At 37.1% G+C, this 8676-nt stretch overlaps 1 pseudogene; it reads right to left on the bottom strand.

Moving 5' to 3' along the window:
- Positions 1–924: 924 nt before the first annotated feature.
- Positions 925–8432, bottom strand: LOC122240792 (annotated as a pseudogene).
- Between the last annotated feature and the right edge of the window lie 244 nt (positions 8433–8676).

Genomic DNA, 8676 nt, shown 5'->3' with positions numbered 1-8676 from the left:
TATTGTAGATAATAGGTCAAGTTAACAATGGGGATCAATTAAATGAATTATGGTACAAATGTAGGATATACTATTGTACAGCTTTAAAAAGTTTCAATAGTGCTTAATCATATATAAGTTGCTCATTATATAATAGAAAATTAAAAAGCTATATAGGGGCACCTGGGTGGCTCAGTTGGTTAAGAATCTGGCTCTTGATTTCAGCTCAGGTCATGATCTCACGGTTTGTGGGATGGAGTCCCATGTCAAGCTCTGTGCTGACAACATGGAACCTGTTTGGGATTTGTCCTCTCTCCCTCCCTCTCTGCACCTCCCCTGCATGCGTTCTCTCTCTCTCTCTTCTCTCTCTCTCTCTTTTTCTCTCTCTCCCTCAAAATAAATGAATAAACACTAAAAAATGATATATAAACAATATACAAAATAGTGATTCCAAATTAAAATGCATATCCTGGGAAAAAGGTAACCAATAGCTGAGACTTCTAAAAACATATTTTTGTGTGCATTTTACTTTTCCTATTTTCCAGTATTTTCTGCAGTGGTCATTTATCTCTGTTTCCATCATTAAAAATGCACACACGTACATTTTTACTTTCCATGGGTATGATAGCTGTTAACTCTCTTATTTTTCATCCCAAAGTTTGTTTTGCCCAAACCATTAACCAACTAAAACAGTTTACCAATTTACATAACCTAAAGAAATTTTACTAAAGTACAGGAGAAACAGGGACAGAAGTGTAAACATACATTTCATTATCTGGGCCGAAGACAAGGTATTTACATATCCGGCAAGAAGTGTAAGTATATGACAAGATGTTTACCTATTTCTTGCAAAACTCTATGCTAAAAGGCAACTTTGAGTTATCATGAGTACACTGCCCTGAAAATGACTTTCAGAGGCTAGCTCTCCCCTTTGAAACATCTGACTCATTTCACAGGGATATAGACCACCAAGGCTGAAACCTTCCACAATGCTGCCACACTGTCGCTCAACATCTGAGCCACTTTATCAATGGGGAGCTTGTTGCCTTCAGAAATAGTTCGTTTTATTTTTTTGAAAGCTGTTCAAGAAAGAAAGAGCTAAATTTATCTCCTGATAGATTTCTTGTCTTTTGATTATTGGGAAAAGGTTAATCCAATGTCAAATAATTGAAAAGAGATGTGCGGCAACTCTTTCCCATTTGTCACCCTGAGTGTCTCCTCCTGTCCAAGCTAAATATCTTCCACTGCATGGAAGAATACTTTCTTCATTTCATATCCTCATCCAGAAATATCTTCATTATCATTGTCCAAGATGACCCTCTTGTACTGACTCCCTGAGGAAAGTTCCCTGATGTTCTTGCAACACCCCGATTCAGTTAGGTCCCACATAAATTACTCACATCACATCCCGCTGTTACTCTTTTCATAGAATTTTCCACGTTGTATTTTTATTGTAAGTAACTTTCAGTTTTTGAACTGTGAGGTCCTAAAGAGCAATGACCGTGAATCTTTTTATTTTTTTTTTTTGTGCAAAAATACTTTGGCTTTTATATTTTTGGTGCAAAAATACTTCACATGTGTTTCAACTTCTGGTGCTGGATCTAATGGACTTTTGAAATGAATAGCAAACCGAGGAAAGCAAACCATGAATACAATTTAATCCTTCAATAACAGTAATGTGCCTTACCTTCTGGAATAGCCTACCTACAAAAGGCAGTATTTAATGATGAAGATTTTCTCTCACCCCTCCAAATTATGAGTGCCCCTGTTGGGCAAAGTTGACATTAAGAGCTTAGGAAAAAGAAATCTAATTTTTGGAAGCCAAAAGAAATGTGAGTGAGTGATGTTAGGTATAGATGATGGCTTATATTCAAGGCTTAAACCAATGAGTAGTCATATTCTAAGATTCTTCAGAGACATAGTATTCACCTTTTAACAGAGATCCTCACTTAGGAAGATGCCATTGGAAGAGGCCAGTGTGAGACCTCAGCGTGCCCCAGGGGGGTGGGGGTGGGTGGGTGGGGATGTATCTAGTTATGGGGGCTTTTTAATCTGTGCTTGTGATTTATCAATACAGCCTAACCAAAGGCTTTATTAATTCAGAAGGTGTCATGATTTTAATTTATTTTATATCTTTTATTGCTTGGGCCAAATACTTTACTAATCATCACATGTGTTTCAACGATTGAGGCATACATTAAAATACTTGACAGGCTGCCCATTAATCTACACACTGTGGCCCACTGCGCACTTTGTTGATGGAATTTCACATTTTATAGACCCGTCTTTGAATTTTGATGATTTGGTTCAATATTGTTAGCAGAGAACTTGCTTTCTTGGGAATGTATTGCCCATTAAAAGCGACATGCTAGGGTGATTGGGATGTGTTTTGATTTAACAATTGAGTTTATAATTGTATACACTCCAGTAACCACAGAGCTTTCTCTGCTGAAAGGGACTTTGGCTCCTGTGTGTTTATGTTGTAAAAGAGATTTCTTTCTTCTATTTTTAGACCCCAAACTGATGCAAAATCTTCTTAAAGACCAAATGAATAATATTTATAGATATTTTGAAACACCTCATTTTCCCCCTTTATAAGAATATAATATCTCAAATCCTACCAAGTTATGCTAAATAAAGCACTCTTCAGAAACTGGGAATCACAAAGAAAGGGAAAGCTTAGAATAAAATCCTCAGTACAGGCTCTACAGGATTCTAGGCACTAGATTCCTACCATCACTGACATTATTAGCTATCTTGACTCTATTGCTGAGTAAATTCAGGAACTACACAACAACCAAACCAAACTAAGCCCGAACAAAACAAAACAAAACAAACAAACAGCTTTATTAGACTTGTTTGGCCTATTGTGATGCCTATTACAATTTTGCATTTTTCTCAGTCACTTTAGTCTAGAATCAATAGAGCCTTGGTCTTGCGTATCAGCCAACAGGGAATGATCTCCATAATGTGCACAGATATTTATTCAACAGCTATTTCTTGAGCTCCCTTCTATGGATTAATCATTTGGTAGGATACATTGCCCTCAAGGCAGTGGTTGGAAGACACACACGAGAAGTTGAGAAACATAAACAATTTATCAGAAGTCAGAGTATGAATTCGTCAGCAAGTTTAGTGTGGTGGAAAAGGCAACACAGAAGTTGAGGGAAATTAGCATCAGCAAAGGATGATTAAATGTATCCACTGTTCATTTTGAGTTTAGGTTAAGCTGCAGTCAAATCGCAGCCCTAGAATCACAGAACTATGGGGCCCAGAGAAGGTTTTAAAATCTCTTCATGCCTCGGTTCCCTATATGTTGGATCTATGCATCACATCACTAATCTGCTTTCACAGATCGTTGGGAAGAGAAAAGGGTAAGGGAGACCCCAGGAGTAACTGTGGTGATAAATATTGACTTCATTAATATTATTGCTAAATTAATGTAGTAAAAAGGAAAGTTTATAGTATATCTTTTTACTCAAATGATGTTACATGGAAGAGATAGTTTCATTTGGGCCTTGAATGGACAGCTTGCTTGGTGAAATAAAGGTTAGTATGCCAAAGTGGGGAGAAAAATCACAAGTAGAGGATGGGAAGTAAGACAGATCATAGTGTATGGGGCATAGAGAGTGTATGGGTTCATTGGGAACGTCTGGTTATATGATCTAGGGGACTTATTCTAATAATGCGGGCTATCCCAAAATAGGGGGATCTAAGCAGCAGTCTCCACTTGGCACGTTGTCAGTTTTCAAAGCTGGACTCAGAACCTGTTAGTGTAAATAACTTACAGATGAATTACAAACTTTCATTGCTAACAACAGTTAACATGCTGACATGTTTGATGATTCAATCAAAAAGTAAGAGAATTATGATCAAGATGTAGGATTTTGTCATATAATCCTACCAAATTACTATTGGAATTATAGCGGAGGAAGTAGAAAAGAATAAACCAATATTAGGTATTTGAATGAAGTTGACTTTAGACACAGCGTTTGAGGACGTAGAGGTTTGGAAATGGTACTATCACTTTTTTATTATTAAAAAATATGCTTCATTTAAATAACAGATGAATATATAATTTTTATAAAAAATGGACTAAATTAGTAAGTTTTCTTCATAATGATGTCACTCTCAGGAATGTATACTTAGATGTGGTTTCCTTGAGGATGAGTTATAGCCAGTTATGGGATGTAGTACATTAACTTGGAAATGTCCATAGATGAGGGTCTCACATTTGCTTATCATTCCCTATGTGTCATACACAAAAAAAGCCCAATTGAGACTCTGGTTTCTAGCAACATCCCATACGATCAACATATATACTAAAAGTCTGAAAAATGCATTTCTTTAGTGTACAAAAAAAATGTAAGGATATTCTTGGTAAGGAAATTTCCAGACTTTATGGTTTTATCTTGCTTCTTAAGAACAGAATCATTTACACATCACTACTCTTAGGTCCTTGAAAGATATTTTCTCTTCATATTCTTCTATATCCACAGAATGTTATTAGTAAACACACACACACACACACCTCTCTTAAAAGGAAACTTAAACCTAAGTCCCTAAAATTATAGAGACATCCTTATTATTATATCATACATTTTAGGCCATGGCTTCACAAACTGTATAGCAATAATGTGTGGGTTCTCATTAAACTAGTGACCCAATATAAGTTTGTCAAAAATTTTTTAAGCAATTGCCTAAATGTGCAACATATTGCACCATATGCTTTGTCTCTGACTGGATACGGTTGATGGGAGACGATTAAGAATGTTTCCCAGTTCAAAATCCAATAGAACTTTTTGGGGAAGCATTGTTACATAATCACACAAAAATTATTTGTTTCCTCCTTCCTAAGTGCCACTGCCTATGTGCTCCTGTCATAAATCTGATTCAGTCTCAGTCTATTCAAGTTCAGCCCTAAGTGTAAAACCTTAAATGCAAACTTGGTCATTCCTCTGCTCAAAACTCTTCAATCATGCAGAGTTCCTAGTTGCATAAATCTGGCTAGCTTGAACACCAAATAATTGACTATAAGTATTAGATACATAACAGAATAAATGGGAGAGATTGAAATAATATGGATAGGGTAATGGGTGTAAGCCAAAGCTATTCTGCAAGACAAGAAGCAGACAATGTCATATATACTCTTTTTACAGGTATAGAAATAGGTATGCATGCTATTGGCACATACATTGCCCTATCTCCTGCTACAAATGGAGTAGAACTGGGAAGAAGATTTCCACGGAGACCCCAAGCAGAACTTCTGAGATAAACCCAGTTCCAGAGGGCACAGGCTTCCCAACTGGTCTCTCAGTAGCAAAGTAGTTCTCCTTTCCCAACCATTTCTCATCTATGGCTAAGGGGAGACATCCATCCTCTTACCCCGGAGTACCTGAGACTGATGTGATCATGGTAGATCCCTCAACAGAGGTACTGTTATCTGAGAATCCCAGGATTACATCCTAAAGGCAGTAAATCAAATGCTTGTTGATGAGGGGTTGCAGTAGAGACTCCAGAATTAGACTGCAGCTCAGCCAACATTTGTCCACTCTAGGAATTTTTACTATAACATCTGGTAGAACCCCCATCAGGCTTTGCAAAGACTATGTCTCAGAAGCCACCTTCTGTTCCTGGGTTCTTATAGACTGTGGATACTTACACAAAATTCCACCATGCCAGATGGACTCCTAAAGAAGCCAGAGGCACTATACTCCAGACATGTTAGATCGGCCACTTGCACCTCTAGCCACTTCTGAATCAGAATACCAAAATTATGAAGAACTTTATGCGTATTTTCTACACATAGTCATCTCCTCTGTTCCATTAGCAGCAAGAGAAACAGATCCAGAGTTGTGTCAGTGAACTCTGTCTCTGTGCCCAGGTCACCACTGCTGAGGTCTTGGGTTGGCACAGCTGTCTGACAAGTAACCGTCTACATGTCCTTTGGGGATTCATTCAGGATGTTTTTGGGGCTTTTGCTGGCTGCATTTCTAGTAGCTTGTATGTCAGTATTCTAGCCAGTAAATCATCATTGCTATTGTACTAACCAGCGGCCATCAATATTAGTGACCTAGTGGCTGTGAATCCCTAACACCTCAATGTTGTTATTGATACTTAAAACCCCAGATTGGAGCGTTCATTTGGTCAAGCCAAAAAGGATCTCTCTGCGTGCATTACTTCTATTGCACGATGTGGGCAGTAGCTTCCTTGAATACTATACATAATAGAAAAGAGGTCCCCAACTGGGAGGAATAGCTAGATGATAGAAATAGAAAGAGTTAATGAATGAATGAAATCCTTGACTCCAGTGTCTCACCTCCTTAAAAAATAACTTCCTGACTCTCTAGTGCTTTCACAGAAAGGTGAAGCCCCTTTGCCTGGCCTTTAAGGCTCTTCCTGCTATAGACATTCCTTATCTCTCCATTGTGTATTCCCAGATAGCTTCAAATTCAATATTCCAGAACCAGACAACAACTTTGTGGTTTTATCTTGAGTGGTGCTCTTACTTCTAAACTTTGTTGAAGGCGCATTTCATTTTTGTTCCCACAAACCACTTTAAAGATATTCTGGAAACCTCTACCAATAAATAGTTATGGAGCTTCATTTATCAAGATGCCTCTCAGAGCACCCTGTAGCTCAGGTAACCAAAAGGGGCTAATTTTTTCTTCAAATAGTTTTAAACGTCTAACTAGTGGTTACATTTCATTTTACGTTAAAGGGAGTCCTAAGTTTACCATTGGACTATAGAATTGTCTATATTTTATAATCATGTATTTGTTGAAAATTGTTGGGCAGTGATGGATTTATCAGCTTCAAGCAATGTCTTCAGTGTTTTTCTGATCATGTCACTTAATTGGCCTTTTAAGAATAGCAGTTCAATCCCCATATGTGAGACAACGGTATACAGTTTAATACACATGAACCCAAGAAAAGATGGGCAGGAGATTCTTTCCAAAGCAGGAAGATGATGGGTACCAGCAAAGTGATATTTCTCACCTGGAAAAATGTGAAGTGCAAATATGAGCATGATAAGGTCAAAGTGAAAGTAGAGACCTCATTAGCTTAGAAAAAAGAGAGGGCCCAAACAGACATGTAGGAAAACTTGAAGACTAACATTCAATTCTTAATTGACTCTCAGAAAGATGAATTCAAAGAAGTTTTACTATAAAGAATGAGCCATGACTGCCTAGATTTATATTTTTAGTTCCAAGGAAGCATTGAAAGTTTGCAGCCAAATGAGCAAAGATATTTAGAACAAGAATCAATTTCTTAATCTTTATTACCGTGATACATTCTTGGCTCTTTCACTTCCAACCTCAAGTAAGGGACTTGGAAAAGTTCTAGTGTTTGCAACCTAAACTTTCCTAGATTCAATGACATCAAAAAAAAAAAAAAAAAGAGTCTTCTGAAAAGGAATTATTCATTCTTCTGTCATCTCAAAATTCCCTGTCTGCCTCTATTATCTAGTTGTTTCTTTCTACTTTGTAGCATAGTTAAAATTCTGACCCAACCATATTTTATAGCATATTTTTCTCTATTAAGTGCAGATAGAAGTCCTGGTTTAAGAGAGTTTTGGTGAGATCTATTTTGGTGTTCTATGTAAAGCACCCTACACACTGCCTTGCACATAGTAGAAGCCAATGGTTCTATTTCTACCCTTTTACCTCCTACTCTATTCTTTTTTTTGCAGATCACCCTTGATGGAAGATACAAAGTTATATGCTCTCCTTTGTCTGCTGCAGGAATAGAAACAGTGTTTTGCTGATTAGAGGAATTCCAACCTGTACCAATACCAGAATTTTATAAATAAGGAATTTGAGGCTGAAAGTCATAAACTAGCTGGCTTACAATGACTTGGCAGACTAATGGCAGAACTGAGTCCTGATTATTTCTTTTTATGACATCTATGTAATTGCTTTTATTAATATATTAATTTATTAAAAACAATAAATGCAATAAGAGTAACTCTTTTCTTTGTTGTTTTAGTAAGTAATATATTGTTTTTACAATTTTTTATGTTAATTTATTTTTTTAGAGAGACAGAGCTCAAGCAGGGGAGGGGCAGAGAGAGAGGGAGACACAGAATCCAAAGCAGGCTCCCAGCTCTGAGCTGTCAGCGCAAAGCCCGAAGTGGGGTTCAAACTCACAAACTGTGAGATCATGACCTGAGCCAAAGTCGGATGCTTAACCGACTGAGCCATTCAGATGTACCTGTCTCAGTAATATCTTGTAGGCTTAAGAGTATTCTAGATCTTATCAAGAATTATTAGTTAATTTAGGAATATTTATAGGTTTTATCATGTGATGGAGTTCTTTTTCCTGCCTTCCGTTGGTTGACTTGTGTAAGTGGTTATTTCTATGATTTACACCTATCACCACAGTCATATTAGAAGTAATGAACAATTGTTGGTATTTAGTAGGAAAGCACATAAGTACTTTGTTCTGACCATGTTGCACAATCAGATACCAGTGTTTGTCTTGATACTTTCCAACTAATACACAAGACCATATTTATATAATTACTCTTACCTGCCTTGAACAAGATTTATTTAAGTATCTTGGAGTTTCAATATTTTCATCTGCACTGGAAAAACACTTTGCAATCCCAGCAGATAGTTGAGAGGAAAACTGGTAAATAATGTGTTATCCAATCCTACTATGTGGTATAGAGAGAACACTGTAAACGATCAGTTG

This window comes from Panthera tigris, chromosome C1, assembly GCF_018350195.1.
Source record: "Panthera tigris isolate Pti1 chromosome C1, P.tigris_Pti1_mat1.1, whole genome shotgun sequence".
Taxonomy (NCBI): Eukaryota; Metazoa; Chordata; class Mammalia; order Carnivora; family Felidae; genus Panthera; species Panthera tigris.
Note: the sequence above shows the minus strand (reverse complement) of the source record. Positions and strands in the feature narration are given on the sequence as shown.